Genomic DNA, 21,619 nt, shown 5'->3' on the forward strand with positions numbered 1-21,619 from the left:
AAAGATGTTCGTTTTAGATCCAAATGAAGTGTTATCAGTTGAGGAAGATTACCTGGTGATCCTTGCAATGCACTTAGTAGATTTTTACCTATTTCTAGAAACTTTAGCACACTTTTCCCATTGTTCCACAAACTGCTACTATGCTGTTCAAAAAAATCAAAAAACACAGAAACACTAGAAATCGCGAACAGTCAGCAGAAAAATCAAAAAACACGTAAATTAATGCAAAAAAATGCCTCTGTCAGCAGAGTTTCATGCAAAATTAAATTCATCTCGCGTGAAGAAGTTTTACAGCCCGTACAAAATCGAATTCCATTCGTGCAAAATTAAATTCAACTCGCGCGAAGAAACAGGTCTCGCACGAAGTTTCATGCGCTAAAGAATTTTCTCGCACGATGCGGAAAGAATCTTCACACGAAGATTCTGGATCCTCGCGCAAAAATGAATAGTTTCACGTGAAGATTTTGAATCTGTACAGAAAAGTACGGACAAAGAACCAAAAAAAGATTAAAAAAATAGAGAAAGAGGCCAGAAAAATTGATTTTCGAGCCCCATAGTGGGCGCCAGAAATGTATATGTGAAAATGCGGCCTATGCTAACACACACACTTCAACACAGTCATTGCATGAGGATTCATCTTGAAATGAAGATTGGATTGTTCATTCGAAATTTTCCTTGCAAAGCGACCTCTTGCCTTCTATCTAAAGGGATTTTGCCTATTAATATCCTCAGAATCAAGGTGCAGGCAACCAGACCCTCTAAGAACGAAGGATTCGACAATGAAATTAAGCTAAGAATGAGAATGCAAATTAATCTAAAATGAAAGATGCAATGTAATCTAAGAACAAATTAAGCAAACTAAATTAAGCATATGCACGATTAAACTAAAATGAGCTTAAACTAAGAATGAGAATGTATGCAAGAAATGTAAGAAAATGTGAGCATGAATTTCAGCAACGATTCAATGTAAACTCTCCAAATTCATCTCTGAAATGAGGAGATGAGGGTCTATTAAATAGACTCTTCTAGCATCCATGAATGGTTGAGATCGATTCAGATCAACGGTTAGGATTAAAGATGAGGTTCAGTCATAAAGGGAGATTCCCAAATTAAAGGGAGTTAACAGACTTAATTTGAGTAAAATAAGGAGTTAACTATTTTAATTTGAGTAGAAAAAAGAGTTAACTCATTTAACTCATTTTTCATCAATAGTGAACTAGAAATTTCCCTTTTTGAACTGAAGAGAGATTTTGTTGAGATATTTAATTTAATAAAATGAGATATGCTCTCATAATTACTTTTTCTATTTAATTAAATAATCTTTAATTAATTAGAGACACTTTTGTTTAATTAAATAACTTCATTTAATTAATTAGGAATGGCTTCCCATTTAATTAAATAACTTTGTTTAATTATTTAGAAGTAAGTACTCCATTTAATTAAATAATTTCTTTTAATTAATTAGAAATACCTTTCTCATTTAATTAAATAATTTATTTAATTACTTAAAATAGGCGTATTTATTAAATTAAATATTAATCAATAGGTTTAATGTGACTAATATGAGTAAATACTATAGGAATTAAATAATAAGCATGATGAATGTAGATTTAGGTTTTTTGCATCTGACAATTAAGTCAAGTAGCGAAAAGCAGAATGAGAATTGCCTATTAGAATAGGACTTTAAGATTGATCAGAAATAGACAAGAATTGGTTGAGATGGCAATGAGCCAATTTTGGGGCACTACAAATTCCAGCAACAATTCGATGCAAATTCTCATTCAACCTTTCAAAATGAAGAGATGAGGGTCTCTTAAATAGACTTTCCTGGAATTCATCAATGGTTGAGATCGATTTCAATCAACGATCAGGATTAAAGGTGAAGTTCAGTCATAAAGAGAGATTTCCAAATTAAAGGGAGTTAACAAATTTAATTTGAGTAAAATAAGGAGTTAACTGATTCAATTTGAGTAGAAAAAGGAGTTAACTCATTTAACTCATTTTTGATCAATAGAGAACTGGAAATTTCCCTTTTTGAACTGAAGAGAGATTTTTTTGAGATATTTAATTTAATAAAATGAGATATGCTCTCATAATTACTTTTTCTATTTAATTAAATACTCTTTAATTAATTAGAGACACTTTTCTTATTTAATTAAATAAATTCATTTAATTAATTAGGAATGGCTTCTCATTTAATTAAATAACTTTGTTTAATTAATTAGAAGTAAGTACTACATTTAATTAAATAATTTCATTTAATTATTTCAAAATTCTTTTCAAAACTAATCAACTAAAGCAACCTTTGTTAAATCTAGTCAACTTTTGGTCAAACTTGATCTTTGCGTATGTGAATATGAGCAAATGTGAGTATGAATTCCAGCAACAATTCGATGCAAATTCTCATTCAAACTTTCAAAATGAAGAGATGAGGGTCTCTTAAATAGACTTTCCTGAAATTCATCAACGGTTGAGATCGATTTCAATCAACGGTCAGGATTAAATGTTAAGTTTAGTATTAAAGAGAGATTTACAAATTAAAGAGAGTTAACAGATTTAATTTGACTAAAATAAGGAGTTAACTGATTCAATTTCAATAGAAAAAGGAGTTAACTGATTTAACTCATTTTTGGTCAATAGTGAACTGAAAATTTCCCTTTTTGAACTGAAGAGAGATTTTGTTGAGATATTTAATTTAATAAAATGAGAAATGCTCTCATAATTACTTTTTTTATTTACTTAAATAATCTTTAATTAATTAGAGACACTTTTCTTATTTAATTAAATAACTTCATTTAATTAATTAGGAATGGCTTCTCATTTAAGTAAATAACTTTGTTTAATTAATTAGAAGTAAGGACTCCATTTAATTAAATAATTTTGTTTAATTATTTCAAAATTCTTTTCGAAACTAATCAACTCAAATCCACTGTGGTTAAATCTGGTCAACTTTTGGTCAAACTTGATCTTTGCGTATGTGAATATGAGCAAATGTGAGTATGAATTCCAGCAACAATCCGATGCATATTTTCATTCAACCTTTCAAAATGAAGAGATGAGGGTCTCTTAAATAGAATTTCATAGAATTCATCAACGGTTGAGATCGATTTCAATCAACAGTCAAGATTATAGGTGAAGTTCAGTCATAAAGGGCAATTTCCAAATTAAAGGGAGTTAACAGATTTAACTCATTTTTTATCAATAATGAACTGGAAATTTCCCTTTTTGAACTGAAGAGAGATTTTGTTGAGATATTTAATTTAATAAAATGAGATATGCTCTCATAATTACTTTTTCTATTTAATTAAATAATTTTTAATTAATTAGAGACACTTTTCTTATTTAATTAAATAACTTCATTTAATTAATTAGGAATGGCTTCTCATTTAATTAAATAACTTTGTTTAATTAATTAGAAGTAAGTACTTCATTTAATTAAATAATTTTGTTTAACTATTTCAAAAAAAATTTTGAAACTAGTCAACTCAAGTCAACCGTGGTTAAATCTGGACAACTTTTGGTCAAACTTGATCTTTGCGTATGTGAATTTGAGCAAATGTGAGTATGAATTCTAGCAACAATTTGATGCAAATTCTCATTCAACCTTTCAAAATGAAGAGATGAGGGTCTCTTAAATAGACTTTCCTAGAATTCATCAACGGTTGAGATCAATTTCAATCAACGGTCAGGATTAAAGGTGAAGTTCAGTCATAAAGGGAGATTTCCAAATTAAGGGGAGTTAACAGATTTAATTTGAGTAAAATAAGGAGTTAACTGATTCAATTTGAGTAGAAAAAGGAGTTAACTCATTTAACTCATTTTTGTTCAATAGTGAACTAAAAATTTCCCTTTTTGAACTGACGAGAGATTTTGTTGAGATATTTAATTTAATAAAATGAGATATGCTCTCATAATTAATTTTTCTATTTAATTAAATAACTTCATTTAATTAATTAAGAATGGCTTCTCATTTAATTAAAAAACTTTGTTTAATTAATTAGAAGTAAGTACTCCATTTAATTAAATAATTTCGTTTAATTATTTCAAAATTCTTTTCGAAACTAGTCAACTCAAGTCAATCGTGGTTAAATCTGATCAACTTTTGGTCAAACTTGATCTTTGTGTATGTGAACATGAGCAAAGGTGAGTGAATTCCAACAACAATTCTATGCAAATTCTCATTCAACCTTTCAAAATGAAGAGATGAGGGTCTCTTAAATAGACTTTCCTAGTATTCTTCAATAGTTGACATCGATTTCAATCAACGGTCATGATTAAAGGTGAAGTTCAGTCATAAAGAGAGATTTCCAAATTAAAAGGTGTTAACAAATTTAATTTGAGTAAAATAAGGAGTTAACTAATTTAATTTGAGTAGAAAAAGGAGTTAACTGATTTAACTCATTTTTGATCAATAATGAACTAGAAATTTCCCTTTTTGAACTGAAGAGAGATTTTGTTGAGATATTTAATTTAATAAAATGAGATATGCTCTCATAATTACTTTTTCTTTTTAATTAAATAATCTTTAATTAATTAGAGACACTTTTTTTATTTAATTAAATAATTTTTAATTAATTAGAGACACTTTTCTAATTTAATTAAATAATCTTTAACTAATTAGAGACACTTTTCTTATTTAATTAAATAACTTTGTTTAATTAATTAGAATTAAGTACTCCATTTCATTAAATAATTTTGTTTAATTATTTCAAAAAAATATTCGAAACTAGTCAACTCAAGTCAAAATGAAGAGATGAGGGTCTCTGAAATAGACTTTCCTAGAATTCATCAACGGTTGAGATCGATTTCAATCAACGGTCAGGATTAAAGGTGAAGTTCAGTCAGAAAGGGAGATTTCCAAATTAAAGGGAGTTAACAGATTTAATTTGAGTAAAATAAGGAGTTACCTGATTCAATTTGAGTAGAAAAATGAGTTAACTGATTTAACTTATTTTTGATCAATAGTGAACTGCAAATTTCCCTTTTTGAACTGAAAATTGATTTTGTTGAGATATTTAATTTAATAAAATGAGATATGCTCTCATAATTACTTTTTCTATTTAATAAAATAATCTTTATTTAATTAGACACACTTTTCTTATTTAATTAAATAACTTCATTTAATTAATTAGGAATTGCTTCTCATTTGATTAAATAAAATTGTTTAATTAATTAGAAGTAAGTACTCCATCTAATTAAATAATTTCATTTAATTATTTCAAAATTCTTTTCAAAATTAGTCAACTCAAGTCAACCATGGTTAAATCTGGTCAACTTTTGGTCAAAATTGATCTTTGCGTATGTGAATATGAGCAAATGTGAGTATAAATTTCACCAACAATTCGATGCAAATTCTCATTCAACCTTTCAAAATGAAGAGATGAGGGTCTCTTAAATAGACTTTCCTAGTATTCATCAATAGTTGAGATCGATTTCAATCAACGGTCAGGATTAAAGGTGAAGTTCAGTTATAAAGGGTGATTTTCAAATTAAAGGGAGTTAACAGATTTAATTTGAAAAAATAAGGAGTTAACTGATTCAATTTGAGTAGAAAAAGGAGTTAACTGATTTAACTCATTTTTTATCAATAGTGAACTAAAAATTTCTCTTTTTGAACTGAAGAGAGATTTTGTTGAGATATTTAATTTAATAAAATGAGATATGCTCTCATAATTACTTTTTCCATTTAAATAAATAATCTTTAATTAATTAGAGACACTTTTCTTATTTAATTAAAAAACTTCATTTAATTAATTAGGAATGGCTTCTCATTTAATTAAATGACTTTGTTTAATTAAGTATAAGTAAGTACTCCATTTAATTAAATAATTTCGTTTAATTATTTCAAAATTATTTTCGAAACTAGTCAACTCAAGTCAACCGTGGTTAAATCTAGTCAACTTTTGGTCAAACTTGATCTCTGCGTATGTGAATATGAGAAAATGTGAGTATGAATTCCACCAACAATTTGATGCAAATTCTCATTCAACCTTTCAAAATGAAGAGATGAAGGTCTCTTAAATAGACTTTCCTGGTATTCATCAACAGTTGAGATCGATTTCAATCAACGGTCAGGATTAAAGGTGAAGTTCAGTCATAAAGGGAGATTTCAAAATTAAAGGGAGTTAACAGATTTAATTTGAGTAAAATAAGGAGTTAACTGATTCAATTTGAGTAGGAAAAGGAGTTAACTGATTTAACTCATTTTTGATCAATAGTGAATTGGAAATTTTCATTTTTGAACTGTAGAGAGATTTTGTTGAGATATTTAAATTAATAAAATGAGATATGCTCTCATAATTACTTTTTCTATTTAATTAAATAATCTTTAATTAATTAGAGACACTTTTCTTATTTAATTAAATAAATTCATTTAATTAATTAGGAATGACTTCTCATTTAATTAAATAACTTTGTTTAATTAATTAGAAGTAAGTACTCCATTTAATTAAATAATTTCGTTTAATTATTTCAAAATACTTTTCAAAACTAGTCAACTCAAGTCAACCGTGGTTAAATCTAGTAAACTTTTGGTCAAACTTGATCTTTGCGTATGTGAATATGAGCAAATGTGAGTATGAATTCCAGCAACAATTCGATGCAAATTCTCATTCAACCTTTCAAAATGAAGAGATGAGGGTCTCCTAAATAGACTTTCTTGAAATTCATCAACGGTTGAGATCCATTTCAATAAACGGTCAGGATTAAAGGTGAAGTTCAGTCATAAAGGGAGTTTTCCAAATTAAAGGGAGTTAACGGATTTAATTTGAGTAAAATAAGGAGTTAACTGATTCAATTTGAGTAGAAAAAGGAGTTAACTAATTTAACTCATTTTTGAGCAATAGTGAACTCGAAATTTCCCTTTTTGAACTAAAGAGAGATTTTGTTGAGATATTTAATTTAATAAAATGAGATATGCCCTCATAATTACTTTTTCAATTTAATTAAATAATCTTTAATTAATTAGAGACACTTTCTTATTTAATTAAATAACTTCATTGAATGAATTAGGAATGGCTTCAAATTTAATTAAATAACTTTGTTTAATTAATTAGAAGTAACTACTCCATTTAATTTGTAATGCCCTGCCAAGGTATCCAAAGAATTACACTAAGTTTACCTAACAAATTTTTTTTTTAAACATGAAAGTGAAACCATTCACAACACTTGCGGAAGCAATACAAACAATTTGAATAAAAGTACATATAACATAACATAACAGATTACATTTTTTAAATATCCCTTAACGTTGTATCACATCTAAATTAACTATTCATCTAACATCCCATCCTTATGAAATAACAATGATACATCCAACATTCTTAAACCATATACAAGTGTCCTTTTTAGTAATTACAAATTTTAGTTTGCTCAATCACCCACTATACATGTCATAGGGTATGAAAGCTTAAAAGAATAAACATCCATGTAAATAAAGTACGTCTTCATCCAATATTAATCTATGATGCAATAACATAAATGAAACCACATGTCATAGATGATACATCATCACAAAAAATATAAACATCCATCATAAAAGATAACCATAAATCACAAACATAAATAACTAAGTGCACGGTACCTCTCAACCGTAAATAGCATCATTAGACCATCGTGGATGCTAGCCATCCCTCCGTGTGTAACAATCCAACGCACCGAAGAGATCATCGGTATTATCATAGTAGGAATATCACTCCTAAAATATTCTACTAACATGCAAAGTAAAGCATAAGATATCATCATCTAACATATGCAAATTATCAATGTAAGGAACATACCAGTAAGTACATTCATCATAAGGTATATCATCAATCATAATGATCCAAGAACATAATGAAGATAAATACCAACCAAGAAAGCATCAGCCACGGTGTTCTAGACAGATCTCAAATGATAAGAGTGATAAAACACTACCACCCGACCGTGTGGATCCTAAGTGGTCCACTCCCACCGTGCTGAGGAGATAATCTCAAGTCCCAAACAGGCTATCAAAATCACATAGCATAGATACTCTCTAAGTCTAGAAATCCTAAAAGTACACTAACTCAAAGGTTTCATCACACAAAACTGACATCTAATTCCCAGAGGCACACAATGACATGTAGGAAACCTACTCTGCAAGCGAGAAAGTGTCATCGCATTTATTACGTACAAGTTACCTTGATAGTTAGCTAAACTCCACAGGTCCATACTGATCTCATGCGGCCACTAGTATCCTCTCATACTGACGAGGCATACTACGGAATGCATGTTCGCAACCATGCGTTCTTTCTACTCCCATCCTAGCCTGTACAAGCACTCAAGGCATGGGCGAGAACATCAAAAATTATCTTTTTAGGTTCATTTAATCCCTATTTAGTGTGTAAATATTATCACTTATTAACCAAAATTACAATGAGTTACCCTGGCAGCCACCTAGGGGCCCGACCCCCATTGCAAGCCACTTTACGACACTACAAGTAGATTACCTACCCTAAGCTCATGGAATCATAAATCTCAAAATGACAAAAGATAATGCATAATAAAATCATCAAATATGCATAAAAGCATCAAATATCCATAATAAGAATCATCAAATCTCCAAGATAAGAATCATTAAATCTCCATCAGCATCTGAAAAAACATCCATAGAAAATCATGACCACAACAGTTCTCTATTGGCAACTGAAGGCATCGCTGATAATCATAATAATCATTGGTTCTCAATAACCAAAATATATCTCAAATTAAATCACAATATCCATTGGTTCTCAACAAGCAAAAAAGAATATCTCAAAATCATACTAATCGAAGACTCCAAAATGGTTGAGTTAAACATGTCACAACATGACATCATCAAAAAATAAATCCATATTTCAGTCCCATCATGGCGACTAGAAAATAATTCAAGGATAACTGATCGATGACTCCAAAATGATTAGCTCAATGTCTCATACACATACATCTCAGCTTCACACATGAAGACTGATGAACAAATACAAATATTTCATACAGCATACGATCACATTACCATGGTTGGGCTTATAAAAATTGAGACCAAATAAAATCAACATGCCATCATATCTCATAACTCTCGAGCCTCTGGTAACAACCTAAGACTGGTAAACACTAGTCAACCCAAAATTCAAAATAAGAAGCATATAGAATACACAATGCAAACACATGTTTTTGTTTTCTAAATTCACATAGTTGAATAATGTGTAGGGGTTTTCAATTTTTTGTTTGCAAGTATACTTTTAAGTGTCTTAAGTTTCATCATTTGACCTACAAGTCAACCCAATTGATTCCCTGATAGCATTATCCTTCCATTATTAAGAATTACATTCTAAGAATAACTTAAGGGTAAATATTCACTAAACTAATCATCATTGACCTTAATTAAATTATTCTCTTTATTTGACCAAGATCTATATTCTAATTGATTATCTTTTCAACTTTTTAAGGATCATTATTCATTATATTATAAGAGGACCAATTATCATTCTTCAAATAAGAGATTGTAACTTTATTAAAATGATCAATTAATCCATCAATTAACATAGGTACACCATCCATGACCTATTATCATTCTGATAATTCTTAATTAAGACTTAATTAAATATTATTAAAATTTAAGCCTCTTAATTTAATCCTTATCATTATTGACAATCATATAATATCTAAAGTCATAATTCAACTCATAAGATTTATCAACTTCAATATAGATAATCTACAATCTCGTTAAAAAAATTATATCAATTAAATCTCTATTACATAACGTAATTATTAATTAAATCCAATTAACTCTAGTTAATTGATTTAATTAATAATTACACAATCATACTATCAACCCAATGAATATCAATTGACCATTAACTAACTAGAATTCTGTAAGATGAAAGGTAACTATAATTCAGTACTCAAATGATCATATTAATAATTCAATTATAATAACTTATTAATATTTAATAACAAGCTATATTGAGAATTTTATTAATAAATCTATAATGACCACATTCGTCACTCTACAACAATGTTCCCATTTATATTTTAATAATAACAAGTTATAATAAATCTCTAATACCAAGTATTATTATCTTAAATAAGTTTTCCCTATGTACATTGATTGATACTCCTCCAAATTATTAACCAATTCAATTTGATTAATATCTTTTACAGTACTTCAATCATTAACTAATCTTCTCTAGATTAACTCTGATCATATTAATTGATAACTATTTAAACTATTTATTCTATTATTTACTAATAGTTTGTTAGACCCAACAAACATTAATAAATAATAAACTCATCAAAACTATTATTAATTGATCTAGAGAACTTTACATAAGCTTCATTAGCTAACTCTTAATACCATTAAGGTATATCAATAATTTAATTAATAATATATAATGTATTGATAATACCATAGTAATTCAAATTATAACAATTTTATAACAGTGACTCCATGTCAATTAAATCTTAATCCATTAGCATTAAAGTCTCCTCATTTAAAAACGTAATATAAAATTACCATCTCTAAATTATTTAATATATATTAAATAGTATTTAATATACATTATAAAAAGTCCACTATATAAACTATATTAAAATATCTTTTCTTTTAATTTTCTCTCATTTAAAAATCCATTTACTTAGATTGACTAATAGTTAATTACACTTCTTCTACTATTAACTAATCTTAATTAAATTTGATTTAATTAGATTAGATAATAAACCATATAAAACTAATGCATACTAATAATATTCTACTAAGAGAAGATTGCAATAATATCTTTAATTCGTTCCATGCTTTGATATGTTATTTTTATGAAGTTAAATATTCAAGAACTCTTGGTTATGGAAAATGGAGAAATATTTGTCCTTGAATAAAATAGTCTCAGTACAACAGCCATATCTCTTGAATGAACTATTGGATCGGGCTGAAATTAAAATATGTTGGAGAGGGCCAAGTTGCGCCAATTCTGACTGAAGCGATCGAATAAATTCGATCACGATAAAAAGTTATGAATTACTGATTTCGGGTCTATCCAAAGGGTAGCAATAGGACAGTTTGTGATGAATTAAAAAATTTCTCTTAAAAGTTCTCTAAATTTATCCAATAATTTCACTAATGGATTTGGCCATAAATCTTGAAACCATTTTCAAATCTATTTCAATTTGATTTTAATTCGAACCCAAACCCGTTTATATCTAATTTCTTCCTTAATTGGAACAAAAAATTTTCTCTATCTAGATTCCAATTTAATTGTAGATTCAATCACAAAGAGTATTCAGACACATATAACAAACATGATGAAGATAGAAAGAGAAATAGTGCAAAGAGAATATGCGAATATCACGAATGCACTTGGACACTGATGCTAATCCGCCATGCCTCAAAAGTCCATAGAAAATCTCTTCCTTCTCCATCATTCACAATTCCTCCAAGATCCAAGCTAAGCAAATCTTTCAAGTGACTAGAAGAGCTAGAAGGAACATAGAAGCATGTAGAAAATATATGAACATGTAGAAGCATATGATCTTCTCAATGAATGTAAGGTTTGAAGCTTCCATTTTAGCTTAAGCTTGTAGCTTGTAACTTCCTTTAAACTATCATTTTAGTTTGTCCAAACACACTAAGAGAGCTTCTATTTAAAGGCCTCTAAGATGCATTTAGAGTGTCTCTAGAAACAACTAGAAGATAAGCATGACAATCAAGCATGAGTCTTCTCCAACCTCCTAGATGAGTCTTAAGGTTGTAGACACCATGTGCTCAAATAAAAATGCTAACTCCTAAGTGTAGACAACTTGTGCATTCTTAGAGTGCAAACTCCAGTGTTGTCTACATGACAACTCCTAAGAATTTGCCAACTCCTATGTGAACAAATATTAAAATAATGCACAATCATTAATATAATATTTACTTTACTCTTTCTAATTTAATTAATTTATTTATTAAATCTCATACACTAACTTTTATAATTCCACTTTTCAATCTTAATATATTTATATTTTAATCATATGAGAACTAGAATCTTTTAATAATTTTAATATATTTTTTCACTTTTAAATTTTATTTTTCAAAACTTAATTGCTAAAATATTTATTAGCTTTAATAATAATATTATTTAGTCATTTATTTAAAAATGAACTCCAAATATATTATTATTAAAATAAATATTGTCACATTCCAAATTTAAACTTTTAACTTTTATTTTCAAATTTAATTATTTTATTTAATTGAGTTTTCAATTAATTAAATAAAATAAATACTAAAATATCATATTAATTTTTCATTAAATTAAATCATTAATTAAATCTTTTATTTAGGCTTAATTAATAGAAAATACATCAAAGATTCATAAGGGTAAAATATGAAAACTCACCATAGCTAAAATACATACAAAATCAAATCAACAGTTAATATCACGAATTATGTCATCTGACGCATTCAGAGGGTACTCAACTTAGATACTTGTTCTAATTTTTCAATTAGGACAAATGGCTTAAAGGGTTGGAATTTGGACTTGAGAATTTATCTCCCCTCTTTTATCATTAAGATAATGTGATAGGGTACACTCATTTTGGAAATTCAGGGAAGTCGATACCCGGTACCTGCAACCTGCATAAAAACCACACATGTACAAAAAATATATATACTAAACTAAACAAGCAATGGTAAGAAGTGGTGCATCGTGTAGATCCCGACTAGCAGGTGACTACGACTCCCTTCCTTAACCATATCAGACATGTCATACAAAAGAAAATATGCAAAGCAAACACGCACACCATACACATGCAAGTATGGGGTAAGTATCCATAAGAAAACACATATGATAATAAATCATCTTACTAATCATTATTTATAACTACAAATGTTGAAAATAATCATCATGCATACATGAAATGCAAAATCTAAGTAATCTCATCACATATCAACTGAATCCATAGCACAATATCTGATAATCTCAAAAGAATGTTGCTAACCAACAACATAAAACTAGCTCTAAAAGAGTTCAGCAATGATAACAAAATGTGAACTAGGGACATGCACTACATCCACCCCCCTTGGGATTAGGCTTACTCTTAGAAGCCTACAAGAATGAGAAACTGAGTTACTCACTTTGCGGGTCCCATTGAACCCTTTCCCTCTGTAGGGAAACATGATTCCACTGAGGATATTACAACACCCTTAGAGCAATATGATTCTGGTTTAATGGTAAATCAAAAACCACATTGATCCAACATTCGTTCTTTTAACAACTACTAAAATAGATCCTCTAATACATTCTAAACAAGAGCAAATTAATGCTTGCAAAGACAAACAAGGGCATATTACCTTACAACATAAATAAAACATACATGTTTTACAACTAGAATGGGTTCCAATTTCCAGTTTTGCCCTTATTTAAGTTTATGTAGAATTTTCAGTCTTGAAAGCCTAGTGTTGAAATATGAAAAATATGCAAGTATCAATTTCAAATTTTGTTTCAGTTCACCTAGTTTCAAGTTTCAATTTGAAAGAGATACATATGATAGTTCAAGGTTTTCATTTTGATCAACTAGTTAACAACTAGTGGCATTCCAATATACCCAGAGCTCTCAATGTTGAAACTCGGGCTCTGATACCATATATAATACCCTGCCAAGGGATCCAAAGAATTACACTAAGTTTACCTAACAATTTTTTTTTTAAACATGAAAGTAAACCCATTCACAACACTTGCGGAAGCAATAGAAACAATTCGAATAAAAGTACACATAACATAACATAACAGATTACATTCTTTAAAGATTCCTTAACATTGTATCACATCTAAATTAACTATTCATCTAACATCCCATCCTTATGAAATAAAAATGATATATCCAACATTCTTAAACCATATACAAGTGTCCTTTTTAGTAATTACATTTTAGATTGCTCAATCACCCACTATACATGTCACAGGGAATGAGAGCTTAAAAGAATAAACATCCATGTAAATAAAGTACATCTTCATCCAATATTAATCCATGATGCAATAACATAAATGAAACCACATGTCATAGATGATACATCATCACAGAAAATATAAACATCCATCATAAGAGATAACCATAAATCACAAATATAAATAAGTAAGTGCACGGTTCCTCCCAACCGTAAATAGCATCATTAGACCATCATGGATCCTAGCCATCCCTCCGTGCGTAACATTCCAAAGCATCGAAGAGATTATCGGTATTATCATAGTAGGAATGTCACTCCTAAAACATCCTACTAACATGCAAAGTAAAGCATAAGATACCATCATCTAACATATGCAAATTATCAACGTAAGGAACATGCCAGTAAATACATCCATCATAAGGTATATCATCAATCGTAATGATCCAAGAACATAATGAAGATAAATACCAACCAAGAAAGCATCAGCCACGGTGTTCCAGACAGATCTCAAATGATAAGAGTGATAAAACACTACCACCCAATCGCGTAGATCCTAAGTGGTCCACTCCCACCGTGCTAAGGAGATAATCTCAAGTCCCAAATAGGCTATCAAAATCACATAGCATAGATACTCTCTAAGCCAAAGAATCCTAAAAGTATACTAACTCAAAGGTTTTATCACACAAAATCGACATCTAATTTTCAGAGGTACACAATGACATGTAGGAAACCTACTGTACAAGTGGGAAAGTGTCATCACATTTATCACGTACAAGTTACCCTGACAGTTAGTTAAACTCCACGGGTCCATACTGATCTCATGCGACCACTGGTATCCTCTCATACTGATGAGGCATACTACAGAATGCATGGTCGCAACCATGCGTTCTCACTACTCCCATCCTATCTTGTAGAAGCGCTCAAGGCATGGGCGAGAATATCAACAATTATCTTTTTAGGTTCATTTAATCTCCATTTAGTGTGTAAATGTTATCACTTATTAACCAAACTTACAATGAGTTACCCTAGTAGCCACTTAGGGCCCCGACCCCCATTGCAAGCCACTTCCCGACACTACAAGTAGATTACCTACCCTAAGCTCATGAAATCATAAATCTCAAAATCACAAAAGATAATCCATAATAAAATCATCAAATATCCATAATAAGAATCATCAAATTTTCAAGATAAGAATCATCAAATCTCCATTAGCATCTAGAAAAACATCCATAGAAAACCATGACCACAATAGTTCTCTATTGGCAACTGAAGGCATCACTGATAATTATAATAATCATTGATTCTCAATAACCAAAATATATCTCAAAATAAATCACAATATCCATTGGTTCTCAACAAGCAACAAAGAATATCTCAAAATCATATTGATCGAAGACTCCAAAATAGTTGAGTCAAACATGTCACAACATGACATCATCAAGAAATAAATCCACATTTCAGTCCCATCATGGTGACTAAAAAATAATTCAAGGATAATTGATCGATGACTCCAAAATGATTAGCTCAATGTCTCATACACATACATCTTAGCTTCACACATGAAGAATGATGAAAAAATACAAACATTTCATAGAGCAAACGATCACATTATCATGGTTGGGCTTATAAAAATTGAGACCAAATAAAATCAACATGCCATCATATCTCATAACCCCCGAGCCTCTGATAACAACCTAAGACTGGTCAACACTAGTCAACCCAAAAAGCAAAATAAGAAGCATATATAATACATGATACAAACACATGTTTTGGTTTACTAAATTCACATAGTTGAATAATGTGTAGAGGTTTTCAATTTTCTGTTTGCAAGTATACTTTTAAGTGTCTTAAGTTTTATCATTTGACCTATAAGTCAACCCAATTGATTCTCCGATAGCATTATCCTTCCATTATTAAGAATTACATTCTAAGAATAACTTAAGGGTAAATATTCACTAAACTAATCATTATTGACCTTTAATTAAATTGTTCTCTTTATTTGACCAAGATCTATATTCTAATTGATCATCCTTTCAACTTTTTTAGGATCATTATTCATTATATTATAAGAGGACCAATTATCATTCTTCGAACAAGAGATTATAACTTTATTAAAATGATCAATTAATCCATCAATTAACATAGGTACACCATCCATGACCCATTATCATTCTAATAATTCTTAATTAAGACTTAATTAAATATTATTAAAATTTAAGCCTCTTAATTCAATCGTTATCATCATTGACAATCATATAATATCTAAAGTCATAATTCAACTCATAAGATTTATCAACTTCAATATAGATAATCTACATCTCGTTAAAAGAATTATATCAATTAAATCTCTATTACATAACATAATTATTAATTAAATCCAATTAACTCTAGTTAATCGATTTAATTAATAATTACACAATCATACTATCAACCCAATGAATATCAGTTGACCATTAACTAACTAGAATTCTGTAAGATGAAAGGCAACTATAATTTAGTACTCAAATTATCATATTAATAATTCAATTATAATAACTTATTAATATTTAATAACAAGCTATATTAAAAATTTTATTAATAAATTTATAATGACCACATTCGGCACTCTACAACAATGTCCCCATTTATATTTTAATAATAACAAGTTATAATAAATCTCCAATACCCAGTATTATTATCTTAAATAAGTTTTCCCTATGTACGTTGATTGATACTCTTCCAAATTATTAACCAATTCAATTTGATTAATATCTTTTACAGTACTTCAATCATTAACTAATCTCCTCTAGATTAACTCTGATCGTATTAATTGATAACTATTTAAACTATTTATTCTATGATTTATTAATAGTTTGTTAGACCCAAAAAATAGTAATAAATAATAAACTCATCAAAACTATTATTAATCGATCTAGAGAACTTTACATAAGCTTCATTAGCTAACTCTTAATACCATTAAGGTATATCAATAATTTAGTTAATAATATATAACGTATTAATAATACCATAGTAATTCAAATTATAATAATGTTATAACAGTGACTCCATGTTAATTAAATCTTAATCCATTATCATTAAAGTCTCCTAATTTAAAAACGTAATATAAAATTACCATCTCTAAATTATTTAATATATATTAAATAGTATTTAATATATATTATAAAAAGTCCACTATATAAACTATATTAAAATATCTTTTCTTTTAATTTTCTCTCATTTAAAAATCCATTTACTTAGATTGACTAATAGTTAATTACACTTCTTCTACTATTAACTAATCTTAATTAAATTTGATTTAATTAGATTAGATAATAAACCATATAAAACTAATGCATATTAATAAGATTCTACTAAGAGAAGATTGCAATAATATCTTTAATTCATTCTATGCTTTGATATATTATTTTTATGAATTTAAAGCATAAAAAACTCTTGATTATGGGAAATGGAGAAATATCTATCCTTGAATAAAACAGTCTTAGTACGACCGCCATATCTCCCTAATGAACTGTTGGATCGGGCTGAAATTAAAATATGTTGGAGAGGGCCAAGTTGCACCAATTCTGACTGAAGCGATCGAATAAATTCGATCACGATAAAAAGTTATGAATGACTGAGTTTGGGTCTATCCAACGGGCAGTGACAGGACAGTTTGTGATGAATTAAAAAATTTCTCTTAAAAGGTAATTGTTCTCTAAATTTATCCAATAATTTCACTAATGGATTTGGCCATAAATCTTGAAACCATTTTCAAATCTATTTCAACTTGATTCTAATTCGAACCCAAATCTGTTTAGATCTAATTTCTTCCTTAATTGGATCTAAGATTTTTTTATTGTTTTCTTTGCAACCATACATATCTAGATTCCAATTTAATTGTAGATTCAATCACAAAGAGTATTCAGACACATATAACAAACATGATGAAGATAGGAAGAGAAATAGTGCAAAGAGAATATGCGAATATCACGAGTGCACCTAGACACTAATGCTAATCCGCTATGCCTCAGAAGTCCATAAAAAATCTCTTCCTTCTCCATCATTCACAATTCCTCCAATATCCAAGCCAAGCAAATCTTCCAAGTGAAGTCCTAGAAGAGCTAGAAGGAACATAGAAGCATGTAGAAAATATATGAGCATGTAGAAGCATATGATCTTCTCAATGAATGTAAGCTTTGAAGCTTGTAACTTGTAGCTTCTATTAAACTTTCATTTTAGCTTGTCCAAATACACTAAGAATGCTTCTATTTAAAGGCCTCTAAGATGCATTTAGAGTGTCTCTAGAAACAACTAGAAGATAAGCATGACAACCAAGCATGAGTATTCTCCAACCTTTTAGAGGATTCTTAAGGTTGTAGACACAATGTGCTCAAATAAAAATGCTAACTCCTAAGTGTAGACAACTTGTGCATTTTTAGAGTGCAAACTCCAGTGTTGTCTACATGAAAACTCCCGAGAATTTTCCAACTCCTATGTGAGAAAATATTAAAATAATGCACAATCATTAATATAATATTTACTTTACTCTTTTTAATTTAATTTATTTATTTATTAAATCTCATGCACTAACTTTTATAATTGCACTTTTCAATATTAATATATTTATATTTTAATCACATGAAATTTAGAATCTTTTAATAATTTTAATATATTTTTTCACTTTTAAATTTCATTTTCCAAAACTTAATTGCTAAAATATTTATTAGCTTTAATAATAATATTATTTAATCATTTATTTAAAAATGAACTTCAAATATATTATTATTAAAATAAATATTGCCACATTCCAAATTTAAACTTTTAAGTTTTATTTTCAAATTTAATTATTTTATTTTATTAATTTTTCAATTAATTAAATAAAATAAATATTAATTTTTCATTAAATTAAACCATTAATTAAATCTTTTATTTAGGTTTAATTAATAGAAAATACATCAAAGATTCATAAGGGTAAAATACAAAAACTCATCATAGCCAAAATACATACAAAATCAAACCAAGGGTTAATATCACGAATTACGTCATCTGACGCATTCGGAGGGTACTCAACTTAGATACTTGTTCTAATTTTTCAATTAGGACAAATGGCTTAAAAGGTTGGAATTTGGACTTGAGGATTTATCTCCCCTCTCTTATCATTGAGATAGTGTGATAGGGTATGCTCATCTTGGCAATTCAGGGAAGTCGATATCCGTTACTTGTAACCTGCATAAAAATTACGCATGTACAAGCACAATATATACTAAACTAAATAGGCAATGGCAAGAAGTGGTGCATCATGTAGATTTCGACTAGTAAGTGATTACGACTCCCTTCTTTAACCATATCAGACATGCCATACAAAAGCAAACACGCACACCATACACATGCAAGTATGGGGTAAGTATCCATAAAAAAACACATATGATAATAAATCATCTTACTAATAATTATTAATAACTGCAAACAATGAAAATAATCATCATGCATACATGAAATACAAAATCTAAGTAATCTCATCACATATCAACTGAATCCATAGCACAATATCTGACAATCTCAAAATAATGCTGCTAACCAACCACATAAAACTAGCTCTAAAAGAGATCAGCAATGATAACAAAATGTGAATTAAGGGCAAGCACTACATAATTAAATAATTTTGTTTAATTATTTTAAAATTCTTTTCGAAACTAGTCAACTCAAGTCAATCGTGGTTAAATCTGGTCAGCTTTTGGTCAAACTTCATCTTTGCGTATGTGAATATGAGCAAATGTAAGTATGAATTCTAGCAACAATTTGATGCAAATTCTCATTCAACCTTTCAAAATGAAGAGATGAGGGTCTCTTAAATAGACTTTCCTAAAATTCATCAATGGTTGAGATCGATTTCAATCAACGGTTAGGATTAAAGGTGAAGTTCAGTCATAAAAGGAGATTTTCAAATTAAAGGGAGTTAATAGATTTAATTTGAGTAAAATAAGGAGTTAACTGATTCAATTTGAGTAGAAAAAGGAGTTAACTGATTTAACTCATTTTTTATCAATAGTGAACTAGAAATTTCTCTTTTTGAACCAAAGAGAGATTTTGTTGAGATATTTAATTTAATAAAATGAGATATGCTCTCATAATTACTTTTTTATATTTAATTAAATAATCTTTAATTAATTAGAGACAGTTTTCTTATTTAATTAAATAACTTCATTTAATTAATTAGGATTGGCTTCTCATCTAATTAAATAACTTTGTTTAATTAATTAGAAGTAAGTACTCCATTTAATTAAATAATTTTGTTTAATTATTTTAAATTTTCTCCGAAACTAGTCAACTCAAGTCAATCGTGGTTAAATTTGGTCAACTTTTGGTCAAACTTGATCTTTGCGTATGTGAATATAAGCAAATGTGAGTATGAATTTTAGCAACAATTGGATGCAAATTCTCATTCAACCTTTCAAAATGAAAAGATGAGGGTCTCTTAAATAGACTTTCTTGGAATTAATCAACGATCGAGATCGATTTCAATCAATGGTCAAGATTAAAAGTGAAGTTCAGTCATAAAGAGAGATTTCCAAATTAAAGGGAGTTAACATATTTAATTTGAGTAAAATAAGGAGTTAACTAATTCAATTTGGGTAGAAAAAGGAGTTAATTAATTTTACTCATTTTTGATCAATAGTGAAATGGAAATTTCTCTTTTTGAACTAAAGAGAGATTTTGTTGAGATATTTAATTTAATAAAATGAGATATGCTCTCATAATTACTTTTTCTATTTAATTAAATAATCTTTAATTAATTAGAGACACTTTTTTTATTTAATTAAATAACTTCATTTAATCAATTAGGAATGGCTTCTCATTTAATTAAACAACTTTGTTTAATTAATTAGAAATAAGTACTCCATTTAATTAAATAATTTCATTTAATTATTTCAATTTTTTTCGAAACTAGTCAACTCAAGTCAACCGTGGTTAAATCTGGTCAACTTTTGGTTAAACTTGATCTTTGCGTATGTGAATATGAGCAAATGTGAGTATGAATTTCAGCAACAATTTGATGCAAATTCTCATTCAACCTTTCAAAATGAAGAGATGAGAGTCTCTTAAATAGACTTTCCTGGAATTCATCAATAGTTGAGATTGATTTCAATCAACGGTCAGGCTTAAAGGTGGAGTTCAATCATAAAAGGAGATTTCCAAATTAAATGGAGTTAACAGATTTAATTTGAGTAAAATAAGGAGTTAACTGACTCAATTTGAGTAGAAAAAGGAGTTAACTAATTTAACTTATTTTTGATCAATAGTGAATTGAAAATTTCCCTTTTTGAACTAAAGAGAGATTTTGTTGAGATATTTAATTTAATAAAATGAGATATGCTCTCATAATTACTTTTTCTATTTATTTAAATAGTCTTTAATTAATTAGATACACTTTTCTTATTTAATTAAATAACTTCATTTAATTAATTAGGAATGGCTTCTCATTTAATTAAATAACTTTATTTAATTAATTAGAAGTAAGTACTCCATTTAATTAAATAATTTTGTTTAATTATTTCAAAATTCTTTTCGAAACTAGTAAACTCAAGTAAATTGTGGTTAAATGTAGTGAACTTTTGGTCAAAATTGATCTTTCTGTATGCGAATATGAGCAAATGTGACTATGAATTCTAACAACAATCCAATGCAAATTCTCATTCAACCTTTCAAAATGAAGAGATGAGGGTCTCT

The sequence above is a fragment of the Cupressus sempervirens genome, chromosome 5, assembly GCF_028749045.1.
Source record: "Cupressus sempervirens isolate cs-2001-9-10 chromosome 5, ASM2874904v1, whole genome shotgun sequence".
NCBI classification, from domain to species: domain Eukaryota; kingdom Viridiplantae; phylum Streptophyta; class Pinopsida; order Cupressales; family Cupressaceae; genus Cupressus; species Cupressus sempervirens.